This window comes from Silene latifolia, chromosome 11, assembly GCF_048544455.1.
Source record: "Silene latifolia isolate original U9 population chromosome 11, ASM4854445v1, whole genome shotgun sequence".
NCBI classification, from domain to species: domain Eukaryota; kingdom Viridiplantae; phylum Streptophyta; class Magnoliopsida; order Caryophyllales; family Caryophyllaceae; genus Silene; species Silene latifolia.
The window spans coordinates 24,354,244-24,373,981 of record NC_133536.1 but is presented as its reverse complement, the minus strand read 5'-3'; the positions used below and the strand labels follow the sequence as shown (position 1 = coordinate 24,373,981).

Sequence of the window (19,738 nt, the reverse complement as noted above, 5' to 3'; positions counted from 1 at the left end):
GTTTAAACAAGTTTGAGTTGATTCTGAGTTCTAACTTTTTAAGCTAGGAGAGTTGCGAGCATATTTCTAGCTCGAGCTCAACTCTTCCAGTCGATTCCAAGCCCAGAGCTCCACCTCAAATCGACTCAATTACACCCTAATTTCTAATTTTATTATCTCCTTTCCGTTTTATAATGATTTAAGAAAAAGTGAGGAAAGGCTCTACCCCTTACATTTAAAAAAAAAAAAAAAAAAAAAAGACGATGCTATTACGAAGCAAAAGTGGTCTTTAAATATTAAGGTGTAATATTGAAGGTTAACTCAATTTCGTTGCTAAATTAGAGAAGGTAAACTAAGAGCGAAAGGGGATAATATAAATGAAATATAGGGTTTTTTGGTATTAAATCACATTTTATTGAGCCCGTTTTACCATAAAATGGTTTTGTGTTAAAACTGTTTTTGTGAGATACTTCTATCACAAATTCACAATAATCCAAGGATTGTGACATTTCAATAAGTTTACAGTACTGAAAATGTTTTAGTCTGCTAATTACGACGGAGGTATGTGAACAATATGTCCATGTTCGAATTCCCTCACCACTCTATTATAATGCGACTACGTATGCACTTCGTTAGACAAAAAAAAAAATTACAGTCGACCTAGCCCAACCATTTATAGGCGTAGATTTTGTTGGTCAAGATTATACTGGATCTCATCAATGCCTTGAGTCTATATTGCTGGAGGCCCAAAACATAGGCGTAGATTTTGTTGGTCAAGATTATACTGGGAATTCTACTGCGTAAGTTTCAGGCTGCAATGTTCATCCCTTCTTTCGTTCACGTTTTATTTCTTTTTTGTTTTTTGGGAAAATTTTAATACCAAGCAACTTTGTTAAAACACTGTTGGACATAAAAATTAGTATAAGACTTTTTTTGTCGAGTTTTGACTGAACCGAGCACGAATTGCTCGCAACTCGTGAGCTGTCTCCTTTCATTATCACCCCTAGTTATGAAATTGTCCCAATAAAATTATACGGATGATGATTGAACATTTGGCCTCTTTTTACCCTTTTTTTTGCTAATCCTTTGGACTACTTAGGCACAATCTTAGGCCTTTTTCTTGCATTTTGCCTTTTATTCCCGCTATTACCGACTTCGGCACTTGAATGTAGGTAATTGAGCTAGCTAAAGGAAATTTGGCAAGAAACAACGCACACGAGGAAGCTAGCAAGGAGGAAAGGGAGGAAAAAGCAGAAGATGCTCCTGGGCCGACCAGCCGGCGGCCGGTCAACCGGCGGAGCGTCGCTTGGCCATTTTAAAAGCTTCAAATTTGATATGTCTCGGCGCCAGAGGTGCAGCCGGCCGCCGGTCGACCGGCTGGTGGTCGCTGCTACCCGTATTTTGTCTTAATTTCCCTTTTTTGTAACCTAAGAAGAAGGATACTATAAATACTCCCTCAAAATCGTGTTTAGACACAGAACCCTGGATCCATTTTAATTTCCTTTTCCGAGTTTGAATTTTGTTAATTACATTACTAATATTTTCTTAATTAGAGCAAGTTCTTCAATAATTACATCATATTTAGTCTTAGAAATTGGGTTGTAAGAAGATTGAAGGTTTCTCCTTTATTATTATCAATCCAAGTTCCTTTATTTGCTATTAAGTTGGTATAATTTCTCTTCCTTATTTCATTTGTTTACATTTTGTTTTTCTCTTAATTCTTGTTTAGTTGTTCATGTTAGAATACTACTTCTTGTTGTTTAATTGATACTATTCTCTCTCTTGTTCATCTTTTCTTTGTTTTCCAATGTTGTTGCCCTCAAAGATTGAGTCTTTAACTTTCTTGTGTCAAAGATTGAATCTTTGAGTTACTTGTGTTAAAGGTTGTGTCTTTTAGTTTAATTCTCACCCATTCTTAGTTTAATTTGTCTTTCTTCATAATTTGTGTTGGATATTTGCATGATTAGTAGTAGAATTTGTTCTTCCACCATGTTTATGCTTAAAGATTCCATCTTTGTTGTTTCTCTTGCAATTAGGAACATGATTAGTGAGTAGTCTTCTACTAGGACTCGGTTTGACCCGACATGAGTAGTTTTACTAATTGATTCTCATAAAGGCTAATTGTTTGGGGAAATTGGTGAGGGTAGTTTAGAGGAATTACATGGTTTAAGGATTGATTTTTGGGTAGTGTCGACTTGTAACCCTTGTCCACCAACGAGAGTTGGTTAGGTTGTAAATTGGATACCCGGAATTTGTCCTTGTCACCAACCAAGGTTGAGACCGAAAGGGAGAACCGAGGGAGGGTGCCTCTAGACTAGCGTTTGAAATCGACCCTCGAGAGAGGGAGTGGGATGACCCGGAATACGATGAGTACTTAATGACCTCGACCAAGTTCTTGACCACCTTGGGAATGTGCACGTTTTCGGGGTTGTTGGGTGTTGAGTTAAGGATTCCGACCTTCGAACCCGAGAGGGGAGTTGGTGGGTACTGCTAGTGTCCTACTTCGAACCCAAGAGTGGGGTCTTAGGCGAATTAGAGCCATCTCCCCCTTGCCCGTTTACCTAAACGATTAGCCTAGGGAGTTAATATGTGGAATTATGAATTGTTGTGGGAGAACCGAGTTCTAGGCCCTTTAATTATTTGAATTACAAGTTAGTCCTATCTTGCTCATTTTACATTCTCTAGATAGATTGCATTTCATTTTGTTTAGTCTAGTTTTTAGATATTTACACTCATCCTTTTATTGTTGACTTGGCTAAGCTTAAGGATTAGAACAATTAGTAATATTCTTAACTCCTAGTGGGATCGACCCTCAATTTTGCACAACGATAAATCGTGCACTTGCGAGGTTTAATTTGATAACCATCAAGTTTTTGGCGCCGTTGCCGGGGAGTTCGGCAAAATATTAGTTGTTTTCATTCTAGTTTAGACTAAGTCATTTGTTACTAATCCTTTCTTTCAAGTGCTTAGGCCTTTTGCACGAGTAGGCGACAAAGAAGAGGTCAACTGACGTATCCTATTGATCTTGAAATCGAGGCTACGGCAAGAAGGCTTAACTCACTTAGAAGAAGGGGTTTTCTTGATACACCACCGGTAGAAGAAAGTGACCAACAAGTGACTATTGAAGAGTTCGAGAATCCTTTTGGAGTAGGTGAAGAATCTAGCACAATGGCCGCGATTCCTATGCGGGATAATTTGGCTCCGAAAAAGGTGGTGAATCCAAGTATTGTCAAGCCACCTATTCAAGCCAATAATTTTGATGTGAAGGCTACCTTGTTACAACAAGTCCAACGAAACCAATTCGGAGGGGGAGCCACCGAAAACCCCAACGAACATCTCAATGAATTCTTGGATAGTTGTGACATGTTCAAAGCAAATGGAGTGTCGGAGGATGCCCTCTGCCTTAGGCTCTTTTCTTATTCTTTGAGGGGAAGTGCTAAGGAGTGGTTAAAGAGTTGTGAGCCCGATTCTCTTTGGACTTGGGATGATGCCTCTAAGGCCTTCCTAAACAAATACTTCCCACCACAAAGAACCACAAGGATCAAAAGTGAGCTTCAAGGCTTCACTCAACAAGAAGATGAGACCCTTTACGAAGCTTGGGAAAGGTACAAAGGACTCCAAAGTTTGTGTCCACACCACGGGATTGGAGATGACGAGTTGATCAACAACTTTTACGAGGGGTTGAACAATGAAATGAAGATGAACCTAGATTCCGGTTCGGGAAAGGGGGCCTTGGACAAAATTGACCACAAAACGGCCAAGGAACTTATTGAGAAATTGGCTTCTCGAACTTTTAATTGAACAATGACAGGCACAGGAGGAAGGGAAAGGCAGTCGGCCAACAATGTTGAGGTTAAAGGGATAATAGAAGAGCTCAAGCAACAAGTTGCTTTGATGAGTTCAAACAACACTACTTCTTCTATGAGGAACCAAGTTTATTCTTGTGAGATTTGTGGAGACCAAGGGCACCCACCCAATGAGTGTCCTTTGATGGTAGGAGAGGGCAATTGCATGGAGCAAGTAAATGGGATTTGGGAGTCTAGTCCGGCAAAGCAAGCATTTAACAACAACCAATATCACCCCGGAATGAGAGCCCACCCAAACTTCTCTTATGGCTCACAAAATGTCCAAAACCCCACCTTCCAACAAAAATCACAACAACCAAACTTTCAAGCTCAAAAACCAAACACAACATTCAACCAAGGTCCACCGGGTTTCCAAGGAAGATCCTTCCAACCAAGACAACAATTCCAACCACTCAATCAACCAAACAACCCACCATTCCAACAAAATTCCCAACCTTTTCAACAAACCACCCAACCTAAATCCAACGTGGAGCTCATGATAGAGCAATTGATGAGCTCTCAAACCCAATTCATCACTCATTCCAACCAAAAGCAAGAGGAAACCACATCCTCCATCAATCAATTGAGGACCCAAATGCAAGCTTCTCAAAGGATGACGGACAACCAAATTTCTCAATTGGCTTCTCAAGTGAGTCAATTACAAGCCTCAAATGGGAAATTCCCGGGTAAAACCGAGGAGAACCCGAAAACCATAAATGCCATTCATTTGAGGAGCGGAAGAGAATTGGAGGACCGTGTATTCATCAAGAAAAGAAAGAGTAACAAGCCGGATGATGTGGTTGAACCACCCAAGGTGATGCAAAAAGAGGTTGAAGATGATATTGTGGAGATTGTTGTGGAGACTCCAAAGGTAGTTGATGAACCAACAAAAATTGTTGAAGAGCCAAAACAACAAGTTGTGAGGACTTATGTGCCACCCGTTCCTTTCCCACAAAGGTTGGCAAGGGCTAAGCTTGAGCAAAAATATGGAAAGTTCATGGACATGATGAAGGGAATCAACATCACCATGCCCTTCATTGATGCCATCAAGGAGATACCAAGCTATGGAAAATCCTTGAATGAGCTAATTTCAAACAAAAATTCCTTGAGTCCAACAACAACGGTGAACTTATCCAAGGAATGTAGCGCAATCCTTATGAATGAGGCTCCTCAAAAGCTTGAAGACCCGGGGAGCTTTTCCATACCTTGCAAAATTGGAACCGTACATATTGAGAGAGCCTTGTGTGATCTAGGGGCAAGCATTAGTCTTATGCCTCTCAAGATTTTTAAGAAGTTGGGGGATTATGAGCTCTTGCCAACAAGAGTTTCTTTGTAATTAGCGGATAGATCGGTGAGATATCCCATTGGTCTTGTGGAGGATGTCCCATTCAAGGTGGGAAAACTTGAGTTCCCATGCGATTTTTATGTAATGGACATCCCCGAGGATTTAAACATTCCAATTATATTGGGGCGCTCTTGTCTTGACACAGGGGGTGCCTTGATACATGTGAAGAATGGGAAGCTATCCTTCCAAGTTGGTGAAGAAAAGGTGGAGTTCCCTTTGAACAAGGCTATGAAGGAGCCTTCGGAAGAAAATCTTGTTATATGATTGATATGGTTGAAGAAGGGATTGAAGTGAAAAGAGTTAAAGAATACAAGGGCTTGCAAGGGTACCTTGAGGGCAAGGTAAAAGATTGCAAGAAGCACCGGGAGTATGCTTTGGCTATGGAAGCAACAATTGAGGAAGACCCGGACAAGGAATTTGAGAGTTCGAAGAGGAACGGTAAAAAGGAGGAGAGATCCACGCCTCCTCAAGTGGAGTTGAAACCTCTTCCCTCTACTCTTAAACATGGTTTTCTTGGCCCTAATGACACTTACCCTATTATTGTCAATAGTGCACTCAATGACACCGAGCTTCAAAAGCTACTTGATGTTGTAAGAAAATTTAAGGATGTCATTGGGTACTCGATTGATGATATCAAGGGAATTAGCCCTTCTTTTTGCACTCACCGTATACACTTGGAAGATGAGGGTGCATCTTCTATTTAGCCTCAACGCCGCCTTAACCCCGCTATGAAAGAAGTGGTGAGGAAGGAGGTGTTGAAGCTCTATGATGCGAGTATTATTTACCCTATCTCCGATAGTGCATGGGTGAGCCCGATGCATGTTGTGCCAAAGAAGGGCGGTGTCACGGTAGTTGACAGGGTAGTCGTATACCTATCAAAAATAACCAACTGGCTCTAACTAATATAACTAGAGAACTTCGGTCGATCTCCACAGGGAGGCAAAAATGAGATTTATCTGTTTTAAGTTAGTCTAAGAGTAACGGGGGTTTGAGTACGATTTCTAAACTAAGAGAGGAGAGAAGAGAAATTGAGCGATAAAAATAAAGGGATTAACAATAAAGAGAGAGAACTAGGATTGTCGGGTCATCAATGAATATCAGATAACTGCAGCTAAGGTCACAAATCGGTTGCTTGTATCGGTCTAAGGGGCAACGAATATCTCCTTTCGGTCTCAATTCGCCCTAAAATACTATTAGCTTAGCTTCCGCCCTCACTAAAGCATCCTAATGTTCACTGCTGGTCTCACCCCTTCCAACCTTCCGGTCTAGATCAAGGCTTACCAAGATTAATTATCTAGTTGTGTCGACTCAAGTAAATAAGAACAATTATATGCGGTGATTAACAACAAAGACATGATTTAAGCAACAGATCTGCAAACCTAATTAGCAACTAACATCAATTCATTGAATCCCCTAAATCCTAGCAGAAGAATTAGCTAAACATAATAATGAATAAAGAAAAAGAAAAGGAAGAAGAAAGAACAAACATAATGAAGGAATAAGCAAAAGAGAATTAATATAAAAAAAGAGAAGAAAGGTTACAAAAGTTTAGAATCCGGCAAAAGAACATGGTAGCAGCAGTGATTAAGAGTAAAAACAGTGATTAAGAGTATATGAGATGTGATAAGTGATGTTTATTAACCTAATGACGACTTCCTTATATAGGGAAGTGAAAATAAACAAAAGATAACCTAAACACGGATTAAAAATCCCGAGTATAATAGCTAAATACTCGATCGAGGACTTTTATATCACTCGATCGAGCAAATCCAAGCTAAAACCTCACGATCGAGTACTTTAGTTAATCGATCGAACACTTTTTAAATAGGCACTACTCGATCAAGTAGAAAAAGGAGTCGATCAAACGCAATTGTACTCGATCGAGTACTTTCCAGCGCACAATTCCTGCTTCACGTACTGAACTTCAAACGGCTGCCATTTCTTCGTTACTTGGGCAAACAGGGCGTTTCCGGTGGAGTTGGAAATCTAAGAGGACAAGCTTTCATCTCCAATTAGAATCACCTGAAAATAAGTTGTATAACTTGAGATATGGCTCTTCAAAGTAGGTACTAGTAATTTGAAGTTCTTCCTTTGCTCGTCTAGCTTTCTTACTTCTTTGCGCATCACAATTAGTAGTTTAAAAGCTCCGACTCAACTCATCTCCTAAATGCATGCATAGGGACGTGTTTTAGGATTGATTATGATACTTTCCGGTTCATACCTGTAAATAATACAAGAGAAACCAAAGTAGACAATTCGGGGGACATTTGTAGCTAAACACTACACAAAATGCATAGAAATGCGTGCAAATGAAGTGCAAAATACTTATATAAAATACACGCATCAGTAGTCACCAATGATAAGAATGAATTATTCCCAACAAGAATCACCACCGGATAGAGAATGTGTATGACGCCTCAACAAGGCGACTAGGAAAGACCATTTCCCCCTTCCTTTCCTTGACCAAATGTTGGAAAGACTTGCCCAACACTCTCACTTTTGCTACCGAGATGGGTTTTTCGGGTTTTTCCAAATCCCGATTCACCCTAATGATCAAGAAAAGACCACTTTCACGTGCCCATTTGGTACCTTTGCCTATAGGCGCATGCCCTTTGGGCTATGCAATGCGCCGGCCACATTTCAAAGATGTATGCTAGCTATATTCTCCGAATATGTTGAGGATATCATGGAGGTGTTTATGGACGATTTCTCCGTCGTAGGCACCTCATTTGATGGATGTCTAGCTAATTTGGGTAAGGTCTTGAAAAGGTGTCAAGAGACCGGTCTTGTCTTAAATTGGGAGAAATGTCACTTTATGGTGACATCCGGAGTTGTTTTGGGTAATGTTGTGTCAAGTAAGGGCTTAGAAGTGGATCAAGCCAAGATTGAAGTGATCAAAACTTTACCCCATCCCACAAATGTCAAAGGAGTTAGAAGTTTTCTTGGACATGCCGGTTTCTACCGGAGATTTATTAAGGATTTTTCTTTGATTGCCCGGCCATTAACATTGCTACTTGGCAAGGATGTCCCCTTTGAGTTTACTAATGAATGTTTGAATGCTTTTAATAGGTTGAAAGATACTCTCATCATCGCTCTAATTATGCAACCTCCCACTTGGGGAGAACCTTTTGAATTGATGTGCGATGTAGCGGTGGGAGCGGTGCTTGGACAAAGAAAGGATGGCAAACTTCATGCCATATATTATGCAAGCAAAACCTTGGATGAAGCTCAAGCACACTACACCACCACCGAAAAGGAGCTTTTGGCGGTCATATATGCTATGAACAAGTTCTGTTCCTACTTGGTGGGCTCTAAGGTAATTGTACACACCGATCATACGGCATTTAGGCACTTGCTAATCAAGAAGGAATCGAAACCACGCTTGATCCGGTGGATGCTTTTGCTTCAAGAGTTTGATATTGAAATTAGGGACAAGAAGGGTGTGGAGAACGTAGTGGCCGACCATCTCTCTCGATTATTCCATGCAAATGTAAAGGGTGGGCTACCTATTGATGACTCATTGCCGGATGATCAACTATTTGCTCTTGCTCTATTGGATGTCCCTTGGTACGCGGACTATGTCAACTACTTGGTATCCGGAGTCATCCCACATGACTATGACTCACACAAGAGGAAGAAATTCTTTTATGATCTAAAGCAATATTTTTGGGATGAACCTTGCCTTTACAAATCTTGTGCGGATGGTATAATTAGAAGGTGCATTCCAAGCGAAGAGGTGAAGCCGATAATCTCTCATTGCCACGACATTTCAAGTGGAGGGCATGGAAGTTCAAGGAAGACCGCCGCAAGGGTGCTCCAATGCGGTTTATATTGGCCTACCCTATTTCATGATGTGGCAACTTATGTCAAGAGGTGTGATAAGTGCCAACGAAGCGGCAATATTTCAAGGAGGCGTGAGATGCCAATGAACTACATCCTAGAGGTTGAGTTGTTTGATGTATGGGGTATCTGTGGGGTAATATCCGTATAAGACCCTCTAAATTTAGGACTATAACGTAAATTTAGCATGCGAATATGGTCATAAAACATAAAAACAATAGAGAAACGATAAGGAACAAGAATTAACCTCGGGTCCTTTATAGTGCGGCGTAAAGAACAGAAATCAAACGAGATTCCCTCCTAATTGTTGCACCCAAGACTTGTCCGAGATATGCCCTTGTGCTAGATGGTGTTCTCCGATTGCCTTGCAATATTGGGAGAACTGATGTGAGTTTTTCGAGATGAGAGATCTCGGTTTTTCATAGAAGAATGCTCTTCAAAACCCTAGTTATTTTTCACTAATGATGATTTTGGTCAGAAGGGAGGAGAAGCTCTCCCTTTTGATCTCCTAATCTCGGCCAAACCGAGTCCATGGGGAGGAAATGGGCTTTTCCATTTCCTCTTCATTTTAACTCGTAGTCCGTACCCAAATGACTAAATGTATATGACGCGGTTTTTATAAATCGTCATCGGTTATCGGCTATTAAAACATCAACTAATAACACGGGTTAGTTGAAGTATTAATACATGTCCGACAAAGACGATATTGTATAATTTATTCAATATACATTAATTAAATATAAATCGCTTATATTTAATTTTACGAATTAACTGGTTAATTCGCCTTAGCCCATGATATTTAATCTGTATTAAATATAATATCTCAACATCACATTTTGACTAATTACTAGTCAAATAACTCGGACTAACCGGTTAGTCGATTTGGCATCTACATGATTGTATTTTCATATCGTCACGTCTCTCAAACGTATCCTATAGGTGTGACTTTTAGGGACCAGTTGATCACCGCCATCAGTATGACAATAACGTCAAACTTATCTAGCAAGCCAACCGTTATTGATAAACGTGGATCAACCGATAATAATACCAAAAGTATGCCCTTTGATCCTTTTAGAGGTTTATAAGTCCTTGCACTAACCGTTAAGGACACTAACCCCAACAAGCTCCCACTTGTCCGTACAAGTGCATGTGCAATGACGTTATCCGCACTAACTGGAGGACACAAGCTCCAACAAACTCCCACTTGTCCGTACAAGTGTATGTGCGATAACCGATTCTCATATTCATTTAAAATTTCTCCCACTCAATGTAAAACAATTTGCAGATCTGGATCCACAAAGGTCGTATTTTACAATCGATCTGTATCTAGAGTGGTTTCCCCGACTAGAGAGTAACTCAACTGATAAAACGAATCCGTATCCGAGCATGGCCATGCATTTCGATTCTGACTCCTCGAGTGGCCCCGAGAAATATCGAGTACCGATAAAGGCTGAATATTTCCTTCAACTCGACTCCTTCCGATCTAAGCACAGCATGAAATGACCCAGAAAAAATCTACTTGGCCCCCTGTTACGGATGACCGTGAGAAAGAAACCAAAGTCACCCAAAATCGGCCTTAGTCTCAAGAGACAGTCGATAGTCAAAAGAATCGACTCTTAGGATCACCATGGAGGTCCTATCCACGACCGGGCACCGAATGTTATAAAACATTTAGGACTCCACGTCGATGTCACAATTGTGTCCTACGAAATATCCGTATAAATCGCCTTTGTGATTGGTCAGTCAACCGGTTGACTTATGGCTCGTTGAACCCACCATCAACCAACGTCACAAAATAATTGCCAGAGTTATCAGCTCATGTGGGCAATTAAGGCTCGAAACATATAATGTTCGTTCGAGTTCACTTTGTGGTGTTCAAAATTTGTCGTACAAATCCACATGAAAAACAAAATATATATATAAAATATCAAAACGATGATGTCGTATAGAGTACAAGAGAGAATGAATCTGATCCATAAAAGAGTACTACAACTTAGGAACACGTTTAATTCCCATGGAATTAACATGCCCTTCATGCTTATCTTGTCGTAATGCTTTAGTGAGAGGATCTGCTATGTTATCATCTGTAGCAATCTTTTCTATCACTACTTCCTTTTGCTCCACGTAATCCCGGATTAGATGAGCTTTCCGTTGTACATGTCTAGACTTGTTGCTAGACTTTGGCTCCTTAGCTTGGAAGATGGCACCACTATTGTCGCAATAGATGGTGATCGGGTCATTCGAACTAGGCACTACTGAGAGCCCATGTAAGAATTGACGCATCCATATCGCTTCCTTTGTAGCTTCAGACGCGGCATAGTACTCGGACTCGGTCGTAGAATCTCTTAATGTGATTTGTTTCGAACTCTTCGGTGATGCAGCGCCATTAAGAGTAAAAACGAATCCAGATCGAGATTTCAAGTCATCTCGATCCGTTTGGAAGCTAGCATCTGCGTAGAGGTTGCGCATAGCTTTTGATCGCCTCCATAAGTCAATGCCCAATCTTTAGTCCTCCGTAGGTACTTAAGAATGTTCTTGACGAGCCACCAATGTGGTTCACCTGGATCTTTGTTGGAATCGACTTGTCATACTCAATGCATATGCCACGTCCGGACGTGTGCATATCATGGCATACATGATTGATCCTATTGCCGAGGCATAAGGAATCCGTGTCATGCGCTCTTTCTCTTCCGGTGTCTCTGGTGCCTGAGACTTGCTCAAATGCACCCCTGGAGACATAGGAAGGAACCCCTTCTTGGAGTTAGTCATCTTTGAATCTCTCTAGGACTTTGTCTATGTAAGACTCTGATCGAGAGATAACATCCGTCGTGATCTATCTCGATAGATACGGATGCCTAGAATTCTTTGTGCCTCTCCCAGATCTTTCATCTGGAAATGGTTTTTCAACCATACTTTCACCGAAGTTAAGAGAGGTATGTCATTCCCAATCAGGAGTATGTCGTCAACATACAATATTAGGAAGACAATCTTGCTCCCACTCGACTTGATATATAAACATGGTTCCTCGACCGATCGAGTAAATCCATTTTCTTTAATCACTTGGTCGAAGCGATGATTCCAACTCCGAGATGCTTGCTTAAGTCCATAAATGGAACGCTTAAGTTTGCATACTTTCTTAGGATGTTGTGGATCGATGAAACCTTCGGGTTGTACCATGTACAACTCTTCCTCCAAAAAACCGTTTAAGAAGGCGGTTTTCACGTCCATTTGCCAAATTTCATAGTCATGAAAAGCAGCGATCGCTAAGATAATCCGAATGGAACGCAGCATGACTACGGGTGCGAAAATTTCATCGTAGTGCAAACCTGGCACTTGGGTGAAACCTTTAGCAACTAGTCGTGCTTTATAGATGTCTTGTTGACCTTCCACAGAATGCTTTATCTTGTAAAGCCATTTGCATTGAAGGGGACGAACCTTAGCAGGTAAGTCAACAAGATCCCATACGTTATTCTCATACATGGAGTCCATCTCGGATTGCATGGCCTCAAGCCATAGCTTTGAGTCAGAACTAGTCATGGCACCTTTATAGGTTGCGGGTTCACTACTCGTTAAGAGTAGAACGTCATCTATGTCATGTTCCTCGACCATACCAATGTATCTGTCTGGAGGAATAGAGACTCTTCCCGACCTCCTAGGTTCCTCAGGAATATTCACCGCAGCCGGGATTGAAGGAACAGGTTCCTCCAATGGTTGCTCGGTGTTTGGTTCTGGAATCTCCGACAGGTCGAAGGTTCTATCACTCTTTGCATTCTCGAGAAATTCCTTCTCTAAGAATGTCGCACTAGCCGCAACAAAAACGCGTTGTTCGGTTGGCGAATAGAAGTAATGACCAAGCGTTCCTTTAGGATAACCTATAAAGTATGTCTTGACCGATCGCGGGCCGAGCTTATCCTCGTGTCTCCACTTGACATAAGCCTCGCAGCCCCAAACCCGTATAAAGGACAAGTTAGGGACCGTTCCCTTCCATAGTTCATATAGAGTCTTGTCAATGACTTTAGACGGACTTCGGTTAAGTATTAGAGCAAATTTGTAAGAGCATAACCCCACAATGAGTCGGGCAACACGGTGTGACTCATCATGGATCGAACCATATCAAGTAGTGTTCGATTTCTCCGTTCGGACACACCATTCAACCGAGGTGTTCCGGTGGAGTTAAGCGTAGGGCAATCCCACAAAGTCCTTTAGGTGCCGATCAAACTCGTGAGAAAGATACTCGCCACCACGATCCGAACGCAGTGTTTTAATCTTCCTACCTAATAGGTTCTCAGTACCCTATTCGGTATTCCTTGAATTTCTCAAAGGATTCACTTTGTGCTTCATTAAGTAGACATAGCCATATCTACTTAAATCGCCCGTGAAAGTGATGAAATACCTATAGCCTTCTCGTGCGGTGATTGACATAGGACCACATACATCCGTGTGTATGAGTCCTAATAGGTCGCCAGCCGCGCATTCCAACACCTTTGAAGGAAATCCGAGTCATCTTACCGATGAGACATGGATTCACACGTGCCAAATGATTGAAAATCAAAGGCCGAGATAGCTCCATGTTTAATGAGCTGTTTTACGCGTTTCTCATTAATGTGTCCCATACGCAGCGATTGCCATAGATACGTTTGATCTTTGTCACCAACCTTTACCCTTTTATTCATTACGTGTAATATTTCGGTGGTCTGATCTAAAACATAAATTCCGTTCATGGAGACTGCCTTGCCATAAATCATATCGTGTAAAGAGAAAATGCAAGTATTATTCTCTATTACAAATGAAAAACCAAGTTTGTCAAGTGCGTAAACCGAAATAATGTTTTTCGAAAGACTAGGAACATAATAGCAATCATATAATGATAACTCAAATCCACTAGGAAGCTGGATCACATATGTTCCCCTCGAGACGGCAGCCACTCTTGCTCCATTCCCGACACGCAGGTCAACCTCACCCTTTACGAGAGGCTCGAGATTTCGGAGGCCCTGCACATGATTACACAGATGAGAACCACAACCAGTATCAAGTACCCAAGTTCCGTAACTTGCGTGGTTAATCTCAATCATATGAATAAAAGTAGAAGAAGAGGAAGACATACCAACAGGTTTAACACGACCTGCCTTTAAGTCCTCATGATAAACAGGACATGTGCGTCTCCAATGCCCGGTCTTGTGGCAATGATGGCATTCCATGTTTTCACTCTTGCTCTTTGTCGTGCACGATGAGATGCTCGACTCACCAGGCCCACTCTTACCCGAACCCGACTTCTTGAACTTCGCCTTACCTACTGCTAGGTTTGCCCGAGCTTTGCCCTTACCCTTTCCCTTGTTTGTCACAACGAGAACATCCTGTTTCATGCTCCCACTGAACTTCATGTCCTTCTCGGTCTGTACGAGGAGGGAGTGCAGTTCATGGGGAGTTTTCTTCAAATCATTCATATAGTAATTCGCTCTAAATTGCGAATAACCATCGTGGAGTGAGTGAAGTATGCGGTCGATAACGATGTTCTCGCTGATCTTACAATCAAAGGTCTCCAGCTTCTCGACATTCTCAATCATGCTGAGAATGTGTGGGCTAACCGGTTGGCCCTTCTGGAGTCTCGCATCAAAGAAGCGAGTGGTATGCTCATAGGTCACGATTCTCGGTGCTTTCGAGAATTCCTTAGTGAGCGTGGTGAAAATCTTGTTTGCACCTTGGGCTATGAAGCGTTTCTGCAAATTGGGTTCCATTGCAAAAATGAGTACGTTTTTAATCGCACCCGCTTCCATACAGAAATCATTAAACTTGGTGATTTCAGAAGCTCTAGCCGTGGGACCTGGGTTTGCCGGGATGGGCTCTAATAGATATTTGAGCTTCCCGTCGCCAGCGGCAAGCATTCCGTAATACCGCCTCCCGTCCGCGAAGTTTGATCCATCATTCTTGATCGAGTAGACCGATTCATCCGATTCATGAAGATCCGAAGCCAGGACTCACGGTCCAATGTGGCACTTGGCATTGGGTTATCGGTAGAACCAGCCATTTGTTATTTGCGAGTTTAATAAAACGTGATCTACATCGAAAAAGAAAGAAAAACAAAACGAAATAAGCAACTCATCGAGGTGATTTAAGTCTATTAAAAATTCATTTTAACATGTAGACTCTCGCACTTGCATAATTGATCTCCCTCAAGAATGATACAAGTGATCCCAAGACTCAATTTCTGTAAATTGATAAGCCAACTGTTTAGCTAATTCTTCCGGAAGAACTCTTGGTCGATAGATTTCCGTAAATCCTATCTATAGTCCACCATAGTCACAGGATCGTACGAGTGACCATGGTGTTGAGATAAAATAGGTCAATCGGTTCCAACTTACCCGACGTAGAAGGGGTCATATTATGCCTACCGACGAAGAAGGGACTCATTGGAGTTTGACCTATAAAGACCGTTCTCAATTTTTGTTTATACGAGGAAGATCCCATCAACTAAATTATAATTCATATTAAATGAACGAATAACTAGCGTCTGCGTGAATGAATTAATTTGGGTGATGGCTTAAAAACGTGTGACATACGAATGTCAAGGAAAACTAACTCGTGACCTCTATATGTGTCAGTTTTCATGCAATTATTAGGTGGTTTGGTTTTAGGCGGAATATGATGCATACTATCGTTACGATAAAATAAATAATTGAATGCAATACGTAAATAAAATTTCCTAGTGTGGCCTATCCTAATAAAAAGAACAAAATACAACTTTGGAATCCACCGTTGGACCCAAGAAGCTTGTCTTGTTGTTCCATCTTGATCCAGTTAGCGGGAGTGAGCATCTGGTCTCCGTCTTTGGTCTTCTCAAAATTACAATTAAAATTACAAAAATAAACCTATTTACATTCTAATTAAAACTGTAATTACAAGTGAAAAATCCAAAACGGAGATACGAGATCTCAAAATACAACCAAGACCGTGTTCCATCATTACGGTAACACGTTCTACTAAGGCCACACTAAGTTACAATCGATTGTAAAATTAAATACGTAATAAAAGGCATTCACAAGCATTCAAAATTAACGATAAAAAAAAATGCATCAACTAAAACAAATTCATTCGTGACATAATTCCGTAATTATGTTAAATTTATCCAAACCTCCTTTTAATGATTAAAATTCATGTGATAAAACCGCTTCTATCATTTAATTTTAATCCAATACAGTCCGTTACTTTAAATACGCTTTAAAATAACTTAATGGTACGTGTGTGAACTGTTTCACAATCATAGCGAGTGTACAATATCCGTATAATGTACATTTTGTAGCCAAAAGAAAATTTAAAGCAAAAAGAATAAATTTTCAAAGTCAAAAAAGTAAATCCTTCGATCCAGGGACACAGGTGCTCGATCGAGGAATGAAAGGGCTCGATCGATGAATCGCAAGTCGATCGAGAGGTGTGCTAATCGGGAAGTACTCGATCGACAAAACTGGTAGTCGATCGAGGACTTATATCAACAATATCTTGCTCGATCGAGTACGAGGACTTCTCGATCGAGCGGTGGGGTTTTAAAGCGGGTCGATCGAGTACAAGCCAAGGACTCGATCGAGTAAAAACATGTCAGAAAAACCATTCGATCGACTAAAAACATGCTCGATCGAGGGAAAAAGTTTCTGGAAAACATAAAACCCTCGTGAAAACAGTTTGACAAAACAAAATCAATTGTAATTTTGATCAAAAACGCATCAAAAACAATTTAACAATTGACAAAACTTGACATGTTGCTGTAATCTCCGTATAAAACAACAATATGCATAAAAACAAATCGAAAACAAGGTGATAAAACCGTGTAAAACATGTCACGGTTTCAACAAGAACAAAAACCGAATCAGCCGTGTATACATGGCACGGAATTCGAGACAAAACAATCGTTTCAAAAACGTTTTATGAAAAACACATGAAAAAATTTACGTGGCCTCGCTCTGATACCACTTGTGGGGTAATATCCGTATAAGACCCTCTAAATTTAGGACTATAACGTAAATTTAGCATGCGAATATGGTCATAAAACATAAAAACAATAGAGAAACGATAAGGAACAAGAATTAACCTCGGGTCCTTTATAGTGCGGCGTAAAGAACAGAAATCAAACGAGATTCCCTCCTAATTGTTGCACCCAAGACTTGTCCGAGATATGCCCTTGTGCTAGATGGTGTTCTCCGATTGCCTTGCAATATTGGGAGAACTGATGTGAGTTTTTCGAGATGAGAGATCTCGGTTTTTCAGAGAAGAATGCTCTTCAAAACCCTAATTATTTTTCACTAATGATGATTTTGGTCAGAAGGGAGGAGAAGCTCTCCCTTTTGATCTCCAAATCTCGGCCAAACCGAGTCCATGGGGAGGAAATGGGCTTTTCCATTTCCTCTTCATTTTAACTCGTAGTCCGTACCCAAATGACTAAATGTATATGACGCGGTTTTTATAAATCGTCATCGGTTATCGGCTATTAAAACATCAACTAATAACACGGGTTAGTTGAAGTATTAATACATGTCCGACAAAGACGATATTGTATAATTTATTCAATATACATTAATTAAATATAAATCGCTTATATTTAATTTTACGAATTCTTGGTTAATTCGCCTTAGCCCATGATATTTAATCCGTATTAAATATAATATCTCAACATCACATTTTGACTAATTACTAGTCAAATAACTCGGACTAACTGGTTAGTCAGATTTGGCATCTACATGACTGTATTTTCATACTGTCACGTCTCTCAAACGTATCCTATAGGTGTGACTTTTAGGGACCAGTTGATCACCGCCATCTGTATGACAATAACGTCAAACTTATCTAGCAAGCCAACCGTTATTGATAAACGTGGATCAACTGATAATAATACCAAAAGTATGCCCTTTGATCCTTTTAGAGGTTTATAAGTCCTTGCACTAACTGTTAAGGACACCAACCCCAACAGTATCGATTACCAAGGCCCCTACCCTTCCTCCTATGGATACGCGTACATACTTGTGGCGGTAGACTATGTGAGTAAGTGGGTCGAGGCTATTCCGACCAAGACTTGTGATGCCAAGTCGGTTGGCAAGTTTTTGAAGAATATGATTTTCCCAAGATTTGGAGTGCCGAGAATACTAATAAGTGATAGAGGTTTGCACTTTCATGAAAGGACCTTTGAAGCTTTGCTCAAGAAACACGGGGTTCAACATAGAAGAAGTCTTGCTTATCACCCCCAAGCCAATGGGCAAGCCGAAGTCTCTAACCGGGAAATCAAGTCTATTCTTGAGAAAACCGTGGCAAAGTCGCGAAAAGATTGGTCAATTAAGCTTGATGATGCTCTATGGGCGTACCGTACCGCCTACAAGACTCCTATTGGCACTTCGCCTTTTAGGTTGGTTTATGGTAAGCCTTGTCATCTCCCCGTTGAATTGGAGCACCGTGCCTTTTGGGCGATAAAATTCTTGAATTTTGACATGAAGAAAGCGGGAGAGAAAAGGCTTCTTGACATGAATGAGTTGGAGGAATTTCGCCTCGATGCATATTAGAGTTCAAGAATTTATAATGAGAAGACGAAGAAGTTCCATGACAAAGCTATCTTAAGGAGGGAATTCAAGGTGGGAGACTTGGTTCTCCTCTTTAACTCGAGGTTCAAGTTATTTTCGGGAAAGTTAAAGTCAAAATGGTCGGGTCCCTTCACCGTGGTCCGAGTTTTCCCCTATGGTTCGGTTGAAATATCCGATGGGGACCAAGCTTTCAAGGTAAATGGACAACGGCTAAAGCACTACGTCGCCGGCCCTCCCATATCGAAGAATATAAGCTCAATTGACACATATCTTGTAACACCCCCATACTCCAAGTGCCTTACCAGGACCACTCAGTTATAAGGATACTACCATCTCGGTTACCCAAGGCATGATAATCATAAGACAATAACGAAATAACATTTAATAGTATAACTTTAGTGAAAAGTACAAATCAAGCCAAATCCCAAAATACGGGTACAAGTTCTCAAACCAACTGTCTAATCAACTAAATGCAAAGTTTATTAAACTATTAAGCTACAGCGGAAGACTTCTATCGTCAGACAGTGGCACATCCCAGCAATCCCATGTGACTCAACTCAAACCTGCTCAATTACTGCTCACCATCCCCGAATGGATCACCGCAGTTTTACAAACAACAACACGGGGTCAGTACTAATCACACAATCTATATATATCAACAATACGATAAACAGATATCTCACACCGTCACACACACAATCACATCAGTCCCACCAATCTCAATCACCGACTGTCCACTGGACCAGCCCTGCCAGTGGGGGGACCGCAGCCGTACCCACCAAATCCCCGCTCATCATATTGAGCGATTTCCACGTTCATTAATGTGCACATCCCCTTTCGTGGCGGGTTCCACGAAGGGCGAAACTAGGGCGTGAAGCCACTCCCGCAAGTGACTCCACTCAGCCGAGAACGCGTCTCGAGAACCAGAGACAACCAATCACAATCAACGACCGTCACAATACAATTACTATATTATTCAATCAACCACAACACATCAACATCACATTATGGGACTAATACTGAGTAGGAAATCCTACCTGGAAAGCACAACTATCAGACGGTCTCAACAGCTGTATCAAAAAGCCTCTTCTACAAAACCTCCTCCTATCATACAAACACATAAACACTACCAAATCACAATCTACACAAAACCCCCAAATCCCCATATTAAG

The 19,738-nt window shown here is 41.0% G+C and overlaps 1 non-coding gene across 1 annotated transcript; it reads right to left on the bottom strand.

Annotated features, from left to right (window-relative positions):
- Positions 1-3,516: 3,516 nt before the first annotated feature.
- LOC141615881 (small nucleolar RNA R71) lies at positions 3,517-3,623 on the bottom strand. Its single transcript, XR_012530270.1, has one exon. It is a non-coding gene; the product is annotated as a small nucleolar RNA R71 (small nucleolar RNA).
- Between the last annotated feature and the right edge of the window lie 16,115 nt (positions 3,624-19,738).